Here is a 19,696-nt window from a genome sequence, read left to right as displayed (position 1 = left end):
AGTTTGCTTTAAATCCCTGAATCCAAATCATTGATCAACATATTGAAAAGCACCGGTCTGAGTACTGAACCCTGAGGGATGCCACTGGTCAGTGGCAGCAGCACTATGAGGATGGGGAGTACTGATGGTGGCTGCATGGCTCCAGCTCCAGTGCCAGAGCGGGCAGCGGCAGCAGTGGTGTCTGAGGTGGAAAAAGCCTCACTCAGAGCTAAGCTCCATTAGCACAGCACTGCTGCAAAATGTTGCTGACCCCTGGTCTAGTGCTATAGTAATTCATACTTGCAAGGTAAAAATATTACTTTTTAATGGCAGCAACAATAACAAAGTATGGTGTTGTGCAAGTACAAGGAGATTTTGGATCTTGTGTAAGCACCAGGACAGTGTAAAACCCTGCAATCTCACTCAGAATTATCCAACAAAGAAAGCTTTTCCACTGAATCATGCTGCAGACAATACAGTTCTTCCTGGCCTGGCTGGGGAAAAAAAGGGGGGGAAAAAAGACAGAAAAAGCAAAATAGGGAGGAAAATGGTCCTATTATTCCCCAAAGGCAATAGAGAGACTCTAATCCCAACACCAGGCTGGCAAACCTCTATTTACAGAAACAGTCTTGGCTTGTTAAAGTCTTGGCTTGTTAAAAGCACACCTTTTACATTTATCTTTATTTGGTCACATAACAGAACTGGAAAAAAAACACAAAAACCATGCTGTACTTGGGAGCAAGTGCTTGCTTGTCCCCAGTGCCAGTCCATGTCTTGAAAAGCTTCCTTGATAAAATCTTCACCATGTTTTCACTTCCTAGTGGGGGAATTGGTACAGGAATCAGTTTAATTAAGCAAACTTTTCTCAAGATAAATATTTTTTAAGTCAATCTGGGGTTGTTGAAAAGTGCTGGATTGACAGCTCTGAAGACTGAAGTTCCACTACAGATCAGGTACATACATCATACAGCACAGACAGAAATGACATTTTTGCCTGATCTGGCCCCTGAAAGTGCTCTACAGCTGTGACCAAACAGAAGTGCACAGCTGCAAAGCATTTTAAAAGCATCTGATCCTGCGGAAATCTGAACCCTTCACTTTGGGACACACACGCACACACACACACACACACACACACTCCAATCCACCCACCCCACTCTCCAGCGCTAACTGAGGAACCCCTACAACTATCTCCCCTCTGCTTCCTTCCCCCCTCCCATTCTGAAAACAGCAACCCAGCTGGGAGGGAGGAGGGGTCATTGCTAGGGGAAGCAAGCTTCAGGGTGGCAGTCAGCAGCTGGATTCCACAGCAGCACCCTGTCCCCCTCGTCCCCCCCCCGATCCAACAGTGAACTTCTGTCTGGCCCAGGGAACCACTTTAACTCAGAACGCTTTCTGCAACTCATTGCGAGCTACAGCAGGGAGCTGCTCTCCTGTCTGCCCCCAGGGACAGCAATCCTCCACCTACTGTGTTCCTCAAATCTTCTTTTGGAGGGACTAAATGTATTCGACATATACACATTTTGAACCCTAACAACATTGCTGTTGATAAAGAGTGTATTGCAATTCACAGGTAAGACACAATGTGTAGAGAATATACCTCTTATTACAGTCAAGTGCTGGTCCTGCTATAGTTCAAAGCAATGGCACTTAGTTAAGAAGGCAATTATCACATTTAAGATTCAAAATCAGAATAAAAAAGGCTGAGCCAAGTCACAAAAAGGTAGGAATAATTTTAAAGTAAGCAAAATATATGTTTCTTCAAAAAAGAAAAAACACAACTGAGTTTCAAGGTAATGTTGTTAACTTCGTAGGAAGAAAAGAATCAAGTCTGAACTGTGTTTTTCGCCCCCTTGTCATCACAAATTCTACAAAACTCTCTTGTACGTGGACACAAAAATACACCTTGTGCGAGTGAAATGGAGCAGTATTTAATGAAAAACAGAATGTATTTTGGTTAATTTCCAGGTGATTGGTCTCCTATTAACAGATACTTCTTGTAGACGAATGAAAATATTTATGTAGAGACCCCATCAGCAGTGTGTCCACCTCTTCCTGTTTTTGTTCCTCATAAACCAGTCCCCAGAGGAACCTGCAGTACCACCACTCGTTGCGGAAATGAAGGAAAATACATGGCAGTTTTTGCTATATTTTCACCACCCTAGTCAGAATTGTACCTGAATCACAGAGTTTTCATTCATTAGATGAAATATTGATCAGAACTCTCCTGTCCCCACACCCTAACTCCTAGACAATGCTCAATTCAGAAATGCAGTTACATAAAGTACCGCACTATACACCTGCAGGTTTCAACAGGTTGGCACACATCTATTTGTATTTCTCATTTGTATCAAACTCTCTTTTCAAAGTAATGCCTGGGATCTGCAATATTTTGCCAATAAGCATTTACTGCTTGTTTTTGTTTTTTTCATAAGACAGTTAACTCTCCATCATACAATATCAAGCAGAGCTAAGCCACACGCACACTGACATCACACATTCCTTTTCCTGATGAGCTGCCCAATAGGGCTATGCGAAGCTTTGGTCCCCGATTCAATTCGGTAGAGATTTGGCCCGATTCAGTGGCCAAATCTCTGAATCCCAATTGAATCAGAGGACCCTTTAATCTCTCCAAATCAAATCGGAATCCTCCAAATCGATTCAGAGAGATTCGGAAAGATCCGGGGATTCGGACAGAGAGACAGCTTTAATTGATTTTTCTACATAACTCCAGGTAGCAGGCAGCTCGTGAACATTGCGATGCTGGGGCACATGGAGCATCCCACAGGAGTGTGGGGGGCTCCCCAGCGTGCTCAGCAGCAGACCCAGAAGTGGACCAGAAGCACTTCCGGCCCACTTCAGGTCTGCTGGGGAGCGTGCTGGGGGCCCCCCCTGCCCTCTCCCTGGCTCGGCAACTGATGCCTCCTGGGTCAGGGTGGGCGGGCACCCAGGGTCCCCTCGTGGCTGATCACTGAGCTGGAGGAGCACGGGGTGGGGGGGGTGGGGAGGGGAGGGGAGGGGAGGGCATGCATGCTCCCCTGCGGACCTGGAAGTGGACCAGAAGTACTTCTGGTTCACTTCCAGGTTTGCCATGAAGCACATGGAGGCCCCCCCCCACACACACACACACCTGTGGGGTACTCCGTGTGCCTCAGTATCACAGAGTTCACAAGCCATGCCTGTTACCTCAAGGTATGTAAAAAAAACTTTTAAAGCTGTCTATGGCCGAATCGCTGATTCTCCAAATCAGCATCGACTCTTCAGATTCAGATTTGGTTGAATGAAATCAGAGGTGGTGATCCGAAACAATTAATCAAATCACTGTCCCCGATTCAGGAGCAATCAAAATTGAATAGGGCCCGCTTCACACACCCCTACTGCCCAACTATTTGTGAAAATCATTTTCTTGACTTGCGCTGGCATTTCAATGAACAATTAAATGTGCACAGTGAAGGAATCTGTGGAAGGAAAGGAAAGCTGGGCAGTATCTAAATTAATGTGCCATCAAATTACAGATGGGGAGTCCTAGCTCTGCAAATCAAAAGGGAAAATGGTCTTCCCATGATCTCAACATCAACTAGCAACAAGATGAAAAAAGCAGAGTTACTTTCGTATACCAAGAACTGCTGTATCATGATGATTTTAGCTAAGCTATCAGGAAAATCAGACCATAACACACATTTGGAGAATCTCACCTTTCCACTGATGTGCAGCCCTGCTTTCATTCCTAATAAACTAGATAGAATTTACTTATAACTGCTAATGGATCAAGATCTAGTATACACTCTTATTAAGAAAAGAGCTTTTACTAGAGATCATAGTGATTCACATCTCCAAAGTGTCATAGCACTTCACAACTGATCCAATCAGTATGCTGGGTAAGAATAACTCTGAGGCAATATAGGTTACACATTTTAAAAATACTGAGACACTTGAACCTCTAAAAAATCTGGCCCCTAAATCCTAAGGAGGTGGCAGATATCACTGAGGGTATAGTCATCAAAGAAATCTGATGGCCTTAACTCTGTGTTAGGCTGCTGACTCTCTGTGAAGTTTACCCAGTGTTGGTTTGGTTTGGTTTTTTTTAAGTAGAATTAAAATGTATCCAACAGAAATAATTGAAGGGATTCTTAAGAACACTTTAGAGTTGGCTGCAGTTGCTAGGAGTTGGTTGGCCAGTAGGGTTCCCCCCCGCCTTTTTTTTTTTACATTTAAATGGAAACAAATTTCCCTTTTCCAAATGGATTCAGAATGTAGTTCTAGAAGCTGCAGGGGGTCTAGAGCTTTAGGATTACTGCCTGTAATGGCACCTCCTGCTTTGCAACAATTTCAAAGACTGGAATGTCTTGAAAACCCACTTAAGGTGATATCTCCTATGGCTTAAATTGCCAACAGATTACCAGAGCCATTATCTTAATGGAAACAACAAACATTTTGCTCAGGGACTATAAAGCTCACCAAGAGCCTCACACTTAACTTTCCTGGGGGAAAAAAAAAAAAAAAAAACTAAACTAAAAAATAGAAAAAAAAAAAGCAAGCTATACCTTTGTGTAAAAAGAGGATATATTTCATGAGCAATAATTTCCTTTTACAAATATGCATAATCTGGATGAGAAGCAAGGAGAAAAGCCCCCCCACCTCCCCCTTTTCTTCCTTAAGGGATGGGCGGGATGCCTGGGGCCCCTTAACCAATCGGAGGCATTGGAGGCCCTCTTGCCCCTCCCTGGAGATTGACAGATGGCCATCTATCAATCTCCTGGGAGGAGAGGGACTTCCAGGCCCCCTCAGCCACAGGCATGGGGGGGCCCACTGCATTCCATTGCAAAAATGGTAACTGGTGCCATGCTTGAACTGAGAAACAAGGGGCAGCCATTGCAAATTAGATAGGTCCCTACCTATAACCCAACTCAAAGCTAAGGCACCAGCTTGCCAGTATGTGGTGCTGTAGGAGCGATGTAGATACCAGCATAGTCAATGCCCCTAGTCTGGTCCTAAAGACCACACTTGACAATATTGCGCCTTTAGCCAGAGCACCATTATCTCAGAAACCTACAGTTATGTGATCCAGTGCTGTCATCCTTTACCCACCCAATATGGTAAAAAATAAAATAAAATAAAATAAAAATAAAAATAAAATAAAAGGAGAATATTTAATCAATCCATTAATCATCTGAGTAAAAAATAAACCACTTGTGAAGAAACGGTTGCAATTGTGACCTCCATTATTTACAAAAAGATGACTACACCTCCCTATTTTACAGAGTTTTTCCACATTCACTCACAACCGTGCAGGGCTAAGAAAGAAGAAAGTGCCAAATATATGTGACCTTTGATTAGAGAGAAGGCATTCCCAGAGGTGAGCAATGATTTGATAACGCAGGTGGAAGCGAGAAATGGGCAAGTACTTTCTACAATTAACTTGGCAAAGACTGAACTGTAGTGCAGCAAAGAGAAGTCACGCAACCCAGCACAACCAAAGATTACAAGACTTCCCATAATGAAATTTTAACCAAGAAGGATGAAGACCCCAGTACATGGCACAAATGTGTTACAACTTTCATATTAAAAACAAAAGCAAAGCAGGGGCCCTGAATGCTTAGATAAATGCAAATGCATATCCTTCTGAAAAACCTCTCAGGCCCTCCCTAGCCAAGTGCCAAGGTCTGCTGAATCTTCCTATATGCCATCTGGGCTTCAGGTACATACTAGAGAAAAATAAGCTATTGATAGTGGGAGAATTTGACAATCTTTGCATTTTCCTATGCCTGAGGAAGGGTGAGGGTACCCAAAAGCTTGCAAATATATCAAATATTTTGTTGGTCTAAGAAAAGATATCACCTCTGCCATGAATTCCGATTCCTCTAGCTCCTGACAGTAACATGCATCTGGGGTAGCTCGGCTCACATATACCAGGTTGACGCTGAATCAGAATTAGTGATCACATAAGACAATTAGTATCCTGAACTTCTCGGGAATAGCCATTTACACAGAGATTAAAAGGAAAGTTTTCAAAATGTGATTGCATTATATCATGGGGAATTCATAGATTAATAGCAGATATCATAATCGTGCAGTCTGACCTCTTGCATAACACAGACCACAGAATCCCTCCTACTAGTTTCTACATCTAAGTATCAAAATCCTTTAGTGACAGGACCACAGTATGAGCTCCTGTTCAATGTATTATTTACTATTCACCCACATCATGTACAATAACAATGCACTTAGATACATTTATCCACCATATAAAATGTGACCTACATTCTTATTTCCTAGATCCATGACCTTGTGTTTGGCGGTATTAAAACATGTTGCAGAGAAAAATGCAATTTACCAAATGTTATAGATTGGTCTGTATAACTGACCTTTCCTTATTATAATATGTTTGTCACCTGCAAACTTTATCAGAAATAAAACACTCTTTTTTCCAGATTATCGATTATTGAATAGTACTGGGTTGAGAAGAGATCCCTACAAACACTCCTATCTGATGATTACCACTTGAAATTTATTTGCGATCACAGAAATATATTTTAACTCAAGTGACTTAAACTGACCTAAGGACAAGGCGTTCTGTGAAAAGTAATTTCTATTCAGTCATCCTTCAGAACATCTAACACAGACTTCCCAGCTGCAATTGTTTTGGGGACAATCAACAACTATGACATGGTGGAGTAGCTACCCCTGAGCAACAGTCATCAGAGGCCAGAAACCATACTGATTCTTTCCAGTCTTTTAGTCCTCTTATACTGAGGATTGCACCAGTAAGGCATATATTTAAAACTCAGCCCCTGTTTCTGGGTGACATTAGAGTACTGCATTTCCAAATGGCCTATCAAGGTTCGTTTTTATTATTTTTTTCCTGCAGACCGTAACTTTTTAAATGATTATCTTTAAAATTCCTTTCAGTAGAGAAGCTCTTCTTATCAGGCATGATAATCACAGATTGTGAAACGCTTGAGGCCAAAGACTGCAGCAATGCAAACCTCAGCAGAGGGCTTCTCTAGCCTCCTTATTAGCTCCTGTATGCCTACGAGTCCAAACCTTGGAATGGTGTGCAGGGCGTTCTGTTTTCAAATCTATGTTCCAGTTACTTAAAGAAACAATAAATTTGCAAGAATATTATTGTAGTAATAGAATGAATCTAAGTCAAAGAAAACAAATTTGGTAGTTTAACATTCAATGCAGCTGGTCTGTACTCACTATTTTAAAAGGTACTTATGAAAAGCTGAATGTAGATGGAGTAGCAGAAGCAGTTCCAGAGCTGTTTTACTCAACAGTTACTAGGAACTGTTTTACTAGAAGACACTGTATAAATATTTTGCTAAACTGAAAAAGGAGGAAACTAACCCGGCCTTGGGCTGACATATGTCGTGATCGGTTCCCAGGCACAATGCTCAATGAGTGCTATTATGTGAAAGGGTGTTTATTTCACATTGCAAAGCAGTTGCCAGAACACACAACCACCCATCTTACCCAATGGCCCTGAAGGCTGCCACAGAGAAACTCCTCTTAGAAAGAGAATGAGATGACTATGTGAAAATTAACTCTTTGATGGGAAGAGGGGATCTTCCCCGTGACCCTCAGCATCCAACACAAGAAGCCTGTGGAGCAGAACTATATCCATCTAAAGTTAAGGAGATTTGCAAAATGATACCTTGGGTATCCCAATGGAGCCAATCTAAAGTAGTTTAATTCTACCGACTCTGAGGAAAAGGGCAGACAAAGCCCTAGCGCTACCTGGTCTAACATTCACACAGCTTGGCTAGAGGTGCTCCTTGTACTCTGCTGCTGCGGAAAACCAGGAACATGCCCATAAACAGACACTCAGACCCCACAGTCAAGGACTGTATTAAAATGGGGCCGAGCGAAATGTAATGGTACTACAGGAAGACAGAAGAGGACAATGGGAAAGAAATGGCAGAGATCATCTGATGGAGAGGGGTCTGGCATAGACTTTTTCAATAGCAGACCCTCTGAGAAAGGCAGTGGCTAGGGGTACAGGTATAGAGATATGTGCGTGGCATGCAGTTGCGCAGTGCAAACTGTGTAATGGGTTTTTAGTGTGCTTTGAGCTGCCAAGTGAACCATAAGGGTCACTTGGTAGAGTGTTGGAGGTGGATTTAGATATATATGTATATATTTTATTTTAATTTCTTTTTTGAAAAAAAAAAAAAAGATGCTCTGCTGATATTCTCATTCCATATATTGCCGAATGATGTACTACATAAAGATGTTGGAAATGTCAACATAATAACATGGAACTGATTTAGCAAAACTCAGCATCTTGTGGGGCGGGGGCGGGGGCGGGGGGAGAGTTAGCTTTCACTCCAGTTGTCATTTTCTTCATGAAGGGAAATGAAGGCTGTATCAGGATAAATTAGGGGGAAAAAATCCTTAACTTAGAGAACTCTGTATTTAATACAGTTTTAAACAATACAAAGAAAGGGCCAAATGAAACGTCAAGAAAACAAGAGCTATGTAGATTATGAGAACTATTATGAGTGTACTTAGCTGGATTTACACCAGTGTAGCTACTATCTTTAATGCAATTTTTCAGCTTTATATAGCTGTAAGTAGTCAGAATCAGGACCAAGAATAACCTTGATTCTGGACTTTACTTGTTCATTTATACAGCAGTTTTAATGTCAGAATTTGAAAGCACTCTTCAAATATGAACTGATCCTCAACAACCCAGTGAAGTAGGTATATTCCCCCTCCCCCACATTACAGATGGAAAACCTAAAGCAGAGAAAGGTGAAGTAATTGGCCTAGCACCATAGTGAGCTGGTATGAGAGCACAAAGCAAAGCTCCCAGGATCTTATTCTGTCTGCCTTTATTGCAGTCTTTCCATTGTAAGAATCACACTGCAAATGAGCAATACACCTCCTCACCCAACCTGCTTATGCCCCATCTCTCATACAGTGTCTTTTCCTGTGGATACATGATTAAGCAATGTGTCCCATGGGAAGAAAAGTTTAGAACCTAGCAATTGTTAGCTTCTACAAAAAACGGTGAAAAGATCAGTTTCCTTCAATAGAAAATACAGAACAGCAATACCGAATACAGAGTCCTAGCAACAGAGGAGGAGCACATTACATTGGTGGAAGACACCATGCCAAGCCTCCCCAAGGTTGGGAGGATTGAAACCACTGCTTTCAAGAGAAAGAGATGGGTGATGGTTGTTGGAGACTCCCGTCTGGGGTTACAGATGTATATCCAACTCCCAGCCCGACCTTTTGTCTAGGGAGGTCTGCTGCTTGCCTGAAGCCCAGATCTGAGATGTCACAGAAGAATTACTGACGCTCATCTGGCCCTCTGACTATTACCCCATGCTGCTCATCCATGTGGGCACTAATGATACTGCCAGGGATGACCCTGAGCAAGATCAAAAGTGACTACAGGGCTCTGGGTGCAAAGCTGAATGGGGCAGGAGCTCAGGTGGTGTTGTCCTTGATCCTTCCAGTCAAGGGGAAGGGTGTGAGCAGATCAATGTATGGCTGCACAGATGGTGTCACCAGCAGGGCTTTGGCTTCTTCAACCATGGGATGCTGTTCCAAGAAGAAGGATTACTAGGAAGAGATGGGATCCAACTGACAAAGACAGGGAAGAGCATCCTCACTAACCTAATAAAGAGGGCTTTAAACTAGGTTCACCGTAGGATGGAGACCAAAGCCCTGAGGTAAGTGGGGAAGTGGGAGACCTGGAGGAAGCACAAACAGGAGGGGGCAACAGAGGAAGCCTTTTCATTCTTCCTGAGAAAGAAGGGCAATTAGCTAACTACCTCAGGTGTATGTACTCAAAGGCGCAGAGCCTGGGAAACAAACAGGAAGAACTGGAAGTCCTTGCACAGTCATGGCACTATGATGTGACTGGAGTAACAGAGACTTGGGATAGCAGCTCACATGACTGGGGCACTGACATGGACGAGTATAAAATGTTCAGGAAGAACAGGCAGGGGAGAAGAAGAGGAGGAGTTTCGCTTCGTGCAAAAGAGCTGTATGATTGCTCAGAGCTCTAGTATGAAACTGGAGATAGGCCTGTTGAGAGTCTCTGGGTTAGGGTCAGAGGGGAGAGCAACAAGGGTGATGACATGGTGCAGGTCTGCTATAGACCCCCAGTCCAAGAGGATGAGGTAGATGAGGCTTTCTTCAAACAGCTAATGAAAAATCATGGAGCAGGTCCTCAAGGCATCTATAGCTAAGTACCTGAAGCAGAAGAAGGTGACTGATTAGAAACAGTCAGCATGGATTCACCAAGGACCTTCTATTTTGAGTGACTGGTTGTGTGAATGCAGGAAGAGCAGTGGATGTAATATGAAAGCCTTGCTAAGCCCTAGGTATATGACTTGGGGTTCTCGAAACCCACAACAATCTCAAAAGCGACCTAAGGAAGTATGGGTTGGATGGGCAGACTGTAAGGTGGATAGAAAACTGGCTGGATCATCCAGCTCAGACGTGAGCAGTCAATGGTTTGATTTCTATTGGGCAGCCAGTATCAAATGGAGAGCCCCAGGCATCAGTCCTGGAATTGGTTTTGTTCAATTTCTTCATCAATGACCTGGAAGATGGGATGGAGTGAACATTCAGCAAGTTTGCAGATGGCACCAAGCTGTGGGGAGCTGTAGATACACTGGAAGGTAGGACTAGGATTCAGAATGACTTAGACAAATTGGAGGATTGGGCCAAAAGAATCTCATGAGGTTCAACAAGGACAAATGCAAAGTCCTGCACTTAGGACAGAACAATCCCATGCACCAGTACAGGCTGGGGGCTGACTGGCTGGGCAGCAGCTCTGTAGAAAAGGACCTGGGGTTTACAGACAAAGTAAGCAGTTCCTGAAACAGGGGGTCAGAGCACGTGAAAGTCCTAGGTCATCAGCCCCACAAAAATGCAGTGATAATGGGTGAATTCAGACCCAGAAGTGGGGTCACTGCAAAAAAAGATATATTAGTAGCAGTATGTCTTACAAAATTGTGGGACTTGCAGTCGCTGTCACTGAGATAACAACACTCTACAATAGACATAAAAGACCAACAGCAACTGATTGCTATTATACTAGTCCAGTAAGGACACTGGAGATACCATAGCTTCTTTAATTCCACTCCTCCCCAGTTTCCCTGTTTTATTTCACTCTCAACCTCCTTATCTGCAACTGCCCAGTATGTCCTATCTGACTACATGGTCTTTGCACCCTATTGCCCGTATTTTTTCACAGTGACCAAATTCTGCATCTGAGCTTCACTGTTAGTCGTTTATGTGGGGCTGATGGAAAACTGCATAACCTGGACTGAGGGCAGAGAGCAGGCTTCTCTGCAGGGTGCTCCACCTGCTTGAAACTCCCTCCCTGTGGGGCTGGAATAGATATCCAGGCTGTGCTATTTGCAACGAAGTGTAAAACAGACTTGGACAGCCCTAGTACAATACTATCACTTCCAAGCATACCAAGTAGGGACAACTTAGTTGTATAGAACTGAACTGTAGCCCCAAAGGCAAATATTTAGCCAGGTACATGAGATTGATGCTGTTACGTGAGGTGCCACAGAATGTCACTGGGTGACTTTTACACCTTAAGACTGCATAAGTGTGACTTACATATCTTAGCAGTAAAATAGAATTGTGCCCAGAAAGTCTGCTATTGTGCTCTCTTCCCCTAATGTCTGTGGAAAAAGGCTGATGGTACTAACAATTAACCTACCTGGTATATGCTTAGCCATTCACCTAAGTGTTTGGTTTTGGTTTTTTTTCCTGGGCTCTACAAGGAAAGTTCAATTTCTTTTTATGAATCATATTAAGAAAAAAGTTCTAATTTAAAAAAAATGATGTCACGATACAAATGTGTGCAGGAACTTATTTTAAGAAGCAGCTTTAAATAGTGCATTTGTTCCCTTGCTAAAAACATTGCTTCTCTATTTTGGTAAAAGGATGACATCAGAGCAATGACACTCATGAGGAGAAGTACTTGGTATTCTGTACTGGGACTCCAACACACAGGTGAGCAAGGGGGACAAAATCTGGCTGGAAAAGCAAAGGAAGGAAACCTGCAATTGGTGTTAACACTTCATTCCCAATGTAATGAGAGATCAAGCTTCATAGAGAAGAAGAGGAAGGAGAAGGGGTGAGAGAGACAGAGATGCTTTTGGAAATAATAAAGCTCCTCCCACTAAAATGTGCAAGGGAAAACCTGTGTAAAACTTTGGGAAAAGAACTTCAAGGTACATGACAGTTATCACTGAATGGGAGATGTAAGTTCATGAAGAATAGACGTGTGATTTAAAATCCCACTTGATACTGGAAAACTAGTCCTTTATGCACAGGATTTTGATTCGTGTAGCAGTGGTGTACTTTGCCATACCCATAAGGTTACTAAAAGTAAAAAGAAAATAAAAAAGCAGCTATAGATGCTAGTACATTCACTTACAAACACATGCACACACACCGTCAACATGATGGAAGTGTTCTCTGTTCTGAATTTCAAACTGATTTCTAATCAGTTCAGGTTACAAGTGCATGATAGCTCACATATAATTTTTTTTTAGATATCTACTGAAAACTAGTCAAGACTAAGGGCCTCATGAAATCTCTCCTTCACGGTTACTAAATGAAGACAAACCAAGACAGTTATTTTTTTTACTGATAATATGAAAACTTTAGACTGACATCCAAATTGACGTGTTTTTACTGATACGTATTTTACATAATTGAAATGTTTTTGCCAGGCTCTGAACAATGACCAGTTTCAAATTCAGGGATTAACATCAACCATAGTAAAAAAGTTTGGGCGACAGTAAAAAGTACGTAGATTTATATTAAAAACAAAAACAAAAATCTTGGGTGGGCAACCTTGTTTGACTGCACAAATGATGTTACACCATGCTATCCAAAACCCAGGAGTCCCCTATTCACCTTATACTCTGATACCCCCAAATGTACCTCATATTGCAGTACTACCCCTTCCATTTCCCAGCCTTACCCCTTCCATCCTCTCCCTCCCTGCTTTGGCCCAGACCTCCCCAAAGAAGGACTACTGTATGCCTCCCTGCAACAGTAGTGTTACAGGCAGGTGACAGGATGCAGGGGCAGAAGCGCGTAGCCAGGGTAGGGCATCTACAACAACTCCGGTGAACTACCAAGCCCTGAGAGAGTGCGCCCTGAAGAGTGCTGTGCTTCTATTCAGGCACCATGTAGCACTGCTCTGCTCTATCTCGGTCTGTCCATCAAACTCCTGGTTGCTTAGTTTTTTGTTTTTGGGTTTGTTTGTTTGTTTGTTTTTTTTACAAACAGCTCCATCTTTTTTTTACTGACTTTACAGCAAGGTATTTTTAGCCTTGGTTTTTAAATTTATGGACAGCTGGCAACCCTGATACCATCTGGCATGGGTATATGTATTCAGTTTGGTGACAACTGTGTGCTTTGCCCTGCCAGTAAAGCTATTCACCTGAAAATTGAGGAGGGAAATGCTCTTGAGACCAATTTTACAATATAGAATAGCGGGAGACACTGGGCATATCTACACATGCAATTAATGCCCCCCCCCCCAACTGCCCCGCACATAAACAAACATCTGAACGTGCACCTGTCAGAAGCAAACTGGCTCCCATTCGAAGTGCTTAAGTCTACAGCTGCTCCTGCCCTGGTGTACCCCCCTGCAGCAGCCAGGGGGATCTCCAGGCTCTGCCGGGTGCCAGCCCCAATCTAGCAGGAAGCATAGGGGCTGGTCCTGATCTCCCTAGGGTAGGAGAAGAGCTGATGTGTCCCAATCTCCATGTGGCTGGCAGGCAGCATCCTGCAAGGCTAGGACACCTCTCCCTGCCACCTGTGGCCCCCTGCTGCCTAGGCTGACTGAGAGCAATCTGCATTAGCATTAGTTTAATGCAATGATTTCTAGTACCTGTATCTATAGGTACTAGAAAATGGTGCATTAGACTAATCTACTACACTGTAATTGTTGCACATGTGTAGATGGTGATGCTTCACATTAGATTAGTCTAATACACAGTAAAGCATGTCATGTAGACACACCCACTGACTTCTAACAGGAAAATCCAAAGGATTATGTTTCAGTGGGTGCATCTACATGTGCAATTCATTCACAGTAGGATTACTGCACAGTAAAATAAGGTGCCATAAGATGTGGCAGAGAGCACATCTACATGTGTGCTCTATTAGGTGCAGATTTCCACCCAACAGGAGCAGCCCTGGGCTGCTCCTGCCTTGCTTTGCCCCCTTGCACCAGTCAGTGGCAGCTCCTGGCTCCTCTAGGTGCCAGCCTGAGGGCTGGCAGAGGGCATGGAGGCCAGTCCTAATGTACATGGGGCCAGAAGACATCTGCCCCTGCAGCCAGCACAACTCTTCTGGCACAGGACAGGAGACAGCTGCACCTGCAGCCAGGACATCTCTCTCAGCCCTGTGCAAATTGGGATCCTCCCAGTGTGAATGGGCTGGGAGACAGCTGCACCTGCAACTGGCACAGCTCCCTCCCTCCCCACCATAGCTGGCACAGCCCCCCCGCATCAGGACTTAGCCAGAGAGCAGTGGCCCCCTGATGCCTGGGCTGACTAGGAGCAAAACTGCTCCTGATCAGCATCTACATATGCGCTACTGTGCATTACCTAATGCACTGTTTATCTAGGACCTGTATGTGTTGTTACTAGCAAACAGTGCATTGGATTAATTTAATGTGCAGTAAATCTAGCACACAATTAAATGGTTAATCTTTACCATGCCTTGGATCAGTCTAATGCATAGTAAAGCATCTTGTGTAGATGTGCCCAGCAATACCAGCATTTTGCAGTATTGTGAAGCCAGGTTAAGGAAGGAGAAATTAAATTATTAGATAGACAAAGAGTCACAGTAAGCTTGACAAGCAACCAGGGAAAAAAAAACAAAAACAAAACTGTGAAGGGGGCAGTTCACTACTTCACAAGGCTGTTGCCAGTTGGTCTATGGCATAAAAGATTCAAAGCAAATTCCTAGTGGTTAGCATCTACACATGTGCTACTGTGCAGTAAATAATGTGCCATTAATCTAGTACCTGTATTTGTTGGTACTAGCAAATGGCACATTAGCCTAATTTACTGTGTAGTAAGTCCCAATACATGTGTAGATGCTGACATTTTACTGTGCATTAAATTAGTCTAATGCACAACAAAGCATCTCATGCACCCCCTGAAGTCTAATGCCTGTTAGTAGGACAAAGCTAGGACTGGTGACTAGAAATGAGGCCTGTTTGAAAGGATTAGTATATGGGCAGTTGACACATCTGCACTTGGTGGTGAAGGATAGATTTGCAGGCACAGAAAATACGAGAGAAGATAAAGAATTAAAGGTTATCATTGATTGTAATAGCAAATGCTGTATATTTCATATTGAAACTAAAATCAGTCAATTATGTAAAACAGGATACAACTATTACTAAAATGTTAAAGATTTTAAACAAAATTCTTTAGCCAGTATAACTTTGTTCTACATAACAACAGTCAGATAGACACTTCATCACAATTAATCTGATTAGCACTAATGCACAGGTAAAGGCTCTTTACTGGTAAAAACACTTTCCTTTGCCACCCCTAGAAGAATTCCCAGCATGCAGACATCCAAGCTGTTTGATACCTCCTCTCTACAGAGCCCAGCTAGGAAGCCCACATAATCCAATTATGCCTGGAAGTGAATTTTAACAACTCTTTAATTTCCATATGCTAAATCCATTTCAAAAGGCAATGAATAAATACAAAATCATTTAAAGTTAAGTACTCCCTGGAAGGATGCTTGTAACTTCTTTCCTCTTGCCACCCTGCCTTCATGTAGTTGGATTCCTTCCAACTGCTGATATCTGTGCTTTGATTGCATGGACTCTGATTGATTAGCAAGCTTCTGTAATGTTAGGGAGCTCTATTGAGACAGAACCAAGAGGTCTTGGTTTTATAGCAAAATTTCTTTCCGACTCACTTCTAAGCATTGGGAAGGTTCTGCCTCTTTCTCTCTAAGTGGGGGTATGGTACTCTTGACCGCATGGCACAGGCAGGCTGGAAGGCCTATTGTGTTTTTGTTGATAAAACCCTTTGAGATTCCCAGATGAAAGAAAACTTATTGTTACTACCTAGGATCAAATTTCCAGAAATGGTGGATTTCAGCTGGGATTAATTTTATATATTTAGGTGCACTTATTTATTTTTTAAAATTCTGCTAACATGATGCCTTCCATGAGAGAGAAGCAGGAAACTGTTTGCTGTGTTCACCTGCAATTGATTAATTTTGGGCTCGCTCTGCAGTTTGGTTATTATTCCTTATTTTTTAAGCACTGACTGTTACATAGAAAAAAAACTGAGACAGTGTACAGTATTTTTTTTTTTCTCTGTGGCCAGTATCTGGCCCCCGCCCCACTGCATCATGAAGTAGAAACTTGACCCATAAAGCTTTGTTTGTGAAACCCCATGGAAAATCATAAATCTTGAAAAATTACATCCTTCAGCCTCTCTGCCAAAATGAACTTGCATGACGCTCTGCTGACATTCAGAGACGTGTCTGAGCCAAGAAAAAGACACAAATCTTCTCATAATGAAATGGATGATGAATATTCACTGCAAAGCCCCACCCAATCAAACACCTTCCCACCATCACTCAAAACCACCATTGCGTTTTACAGCCTACAAAAGACATTGCATTTGGCTGTGCCCCAAATACTAAGATTCACTAATAAACCTGGAAGGGTGGTTTCTAATTTTTTTAAAAAAGGAAGGAAAACTGAAACAAATAACCAATGTCAGCTTGCTGGTTTCTCCAAAAAGGCACTGTTGCTATCCACTGAAATGCCCGGCTTTATGCAGATTTCATATTTTCACTGACTGTTTAGATCAGGGCTATCAAAGATCCGGGTCATGAAGCCGTGACATCTAGCCCCTGGGGCTCTTGAAGGGACCTGAAATTCAGGGGCAAGGTAAGTGTGAACAAAGCCCACTGCTGAAATCCATGGTATGTAGTGTACTGGGGATCCATTTTCATGGTGGCGGGGCAAGAAACAGTTGTATTAATCCCCGTGGCTCCCTGAGCTAATATAACACTGTTCACTTCACCATTGCAGCTGCTTGTCCCACTGCCAGAAGTGGGTCCAGATCTAGTTTGTCTGGATCCAGGCTGTAGAGAGCCCTACAGCCTGGATCTAGCCTGGGGGCCAAGCCTTGGTCCAGTCTTGCCTGCCTGAGGCACAATACTGGCTTAAAAAGACCAGAGGTTTTGACAACACCTAGATTTTTTGACAATGAGTAAATATCTCTATTATGACACCATCTTGAAGTCTCAACAGAAGCTGTGTCACCACTATGCTAGGTACTTAGTAAGAGACAGAAAAACTTACAGACAAGACAGAAGAAGGAAGTATTACTGTAGCAAAGATATACATGGGAACTGAAGACCTGAGAAATTAACTTGCCAAGGCCATACAGAGAACCTGTGGAGGAACTCAAAAGTGAAACAAGATTGCCCAAGCCACAGACTAATGCTGTACCCTCAAGACAATCCTTTCACCCACAAGGACAAAACCACTGCTCTGAAGAATGAAATATCAACAGGGTGGAGGTGTAAGTGAAACATTAGAGCACATTTCACTTCCATGGAGTGCAGCAGTATGTACAAAAGGGTATCCATCCCATTTTATTTTTAAACAAATCTGCCTTCCTACACTGCATACAAAATATTCCCTTGTTATCTCTAGGTGAGAGATTGGAATGTAAATGATCAGAGAACTAATTTCTCATTAAAAGTAACAAATAATGATGTACAGAATAACGATGGGGCTGGAGGGCGTGAGTTTGTCTCTAATCACAGTAAATGTGGGAAGTTTGATGGCTCATGAGTGAGTATAAATATTTTTAGCATTTTGCCTGAGTATAAAAATAAATATAAAATAATGTACTCTTCCAATTGTCCCTCTTGTTGACAGCCTCAGCACAGAGGCCTTAGCTGGGTCCTTACCTGGTCTGGCAACAAACACCTCAGCTTCCTCCCAGTGGTCAGTTGTCAATCGGATATAGCTTTCCCACTAAACCAGACAAGCCTCTCTTTCCTGGATAAAACAAAAAAACAAAAAATCAATCTCAAGTCTGTGTAACCTTCTTCCCAAATTCCAGGACACTGAAAGGGGCTTCCTTCCTCTATCTTTCCTGGGAAAGCCTAACCATAACCCAGTGCCCACTCCAAATCTCAAGCTCACACTACTAGTGTTGTCCCAGATACTGCCTATTGTGTCAAAAACTAGCAGTAATTCCGTCCCAGGGCAGTCAATACAGATGCTTTCATCAAAATTAAATTTGCATTTAAAAAGGGAAGAGAAGATAAAGCATACAATATTTCAGAAGAGTACGTCACTGTGCCCCATAACAATGCCAGATAATGCTTACACTAGTTTATCAGGGCATGTCAGTTCGTGCTAGGAAGCACTGCCGTGAACATGCATTTGTCCCGCCTACTAGCCCCTACACCATGAGTGCTAAATGCCTTTTAAAAAAAAAGTTATACAATCACATGCTGGTATGTGCCCAGGTGCACCCACTGTCGCTCTACGGGAGGCAATGTGACATATTAGATAGAGTGTGTTTTCATGACAGCAAGCTTTCGGGTTCAAATACCCGAAAGCTTGCTTAATAACTATTCTCCAACTATTTGGGTTGGTCTAATAAAAGATATCAAATTCACCCAAGGAACTTTGTCTGCCTATGTCCTTAGCCCAACATGGCTACAACCTAAACCCCTGTTTTCATGACAGTACACTTGGCACCATATGACAGTGCATACTGGGTTCATCTCTCCAAGCATACACTGGCTCCTATGCCAATGCCAGCTACTCCTTCCCTGCTGTAGGACAAACCCCTACAGTTCACAAACAACTGCTCAGCCTCTCAAAAAACACTTCTAATCACAAAGAAACCACTAGAATACCAACCAAATAAAAGCTGTAAATACTGAATCTATGATTCTTAAAAGCAACCCCCCTCCCCCCCCCCCCCCCCAAAAAAAAAACAGGACTAGATGGACCTCCTGCGTCACTGAGTCCAGCCCCCATCTGATCAGCTTTCCTTTCATGCTATCTTGGACACCCTGGGATCTCAATCCTTATATTGTTTTATTTAGGGATCATCCTGTGAAATAATAGGCAAGTTTCTACTCATAAATCACACCAGCCTCACAAGAAAGGCATCTGCCCCACCTGAGATTTGAACCAGGAACTACAGATAAAAAGGCAGCATCCACCCAAAACACTAGAGATAAAGGAGTTATTATCTTTTTTTTCCCTAGAAGACTGTAACAACGCCTTCCATCTTTTGGCAATGACACTATGAAAGGAGTCTGAACATCAAATAAAAATATATAGCAGGGCAAGACCATCTCAGATGAGCCAGGGAGATGGTGTAGCCTCCTGAAACCTTACACCTCTTCTCCCAGAATAAATTAGCATTTGCAGCTACTCCAGACAGCTCACTGTACTGGCCGCGTGTTCTTCGGGAATTTGGAACAGAGATTTTTGAATACCTCTAGTTTTAGAAATAACATGCAAAGGGGACCTGTGTGTGATGCTCATGGCCAAAAAGCAGGGGCAGAACCAAGCAGGTGCAGTGGTGCAGACTCCCTTTTCCACCATTGCTGCTGCTGTTCCTGGCTGGTCCGAGAGCGGGTAGAGGCCCAGAACCACTTTTGTCTTGCTTCAGCCACAGGCTGCTGCTAT

The 19,696-nt window shown here is 42.9% G+C and overlaps 1 protein-coding gene across 5 annotated transcripts in view; it reads right to left on the bottom strand.

The window, feature by feature from the left end:
* HIVEP3 (HIVEP zinc finger 3) overlaps positions 1-19,696 on the bottom strand; it is a 512,034-nt gene that overhangs the window by 148,555 nt on the left and 343,783 nt on the right. For all 5 annotated transcript variants that reach the window (XM_059729649.1, XM_059729648.1, XM_059729650.1 and 2 more), the window contains one exon: positions 17,950-18,040. The gene's annotated coding sequence lies outside the window, so the exon portion shown is untranslated. The remainder of the gene's footprint in view (positions 1-17,949; positions 18,041-19,696) is intronic.

Source organism: Alligator mississippiensis, chromosome 6 (genome assembly GCF_030867095.1).
Source record: "Alligator mississippiensis isolate rAllMis1 chromosome 6, rAllMis1, whole genome shotgun sequence".
NCBI classification, from domain to species: Eukaryota; Metazoa; Chordata; order Crocodylia; family Alligatoridae; genus Alligator; species Alligator mississippiensis.
The sequence above is the reverse complement of the archived record's forward strand: the minus strand, read 5'-3'. Positions and strand labels throughout refer to the sequence as shown.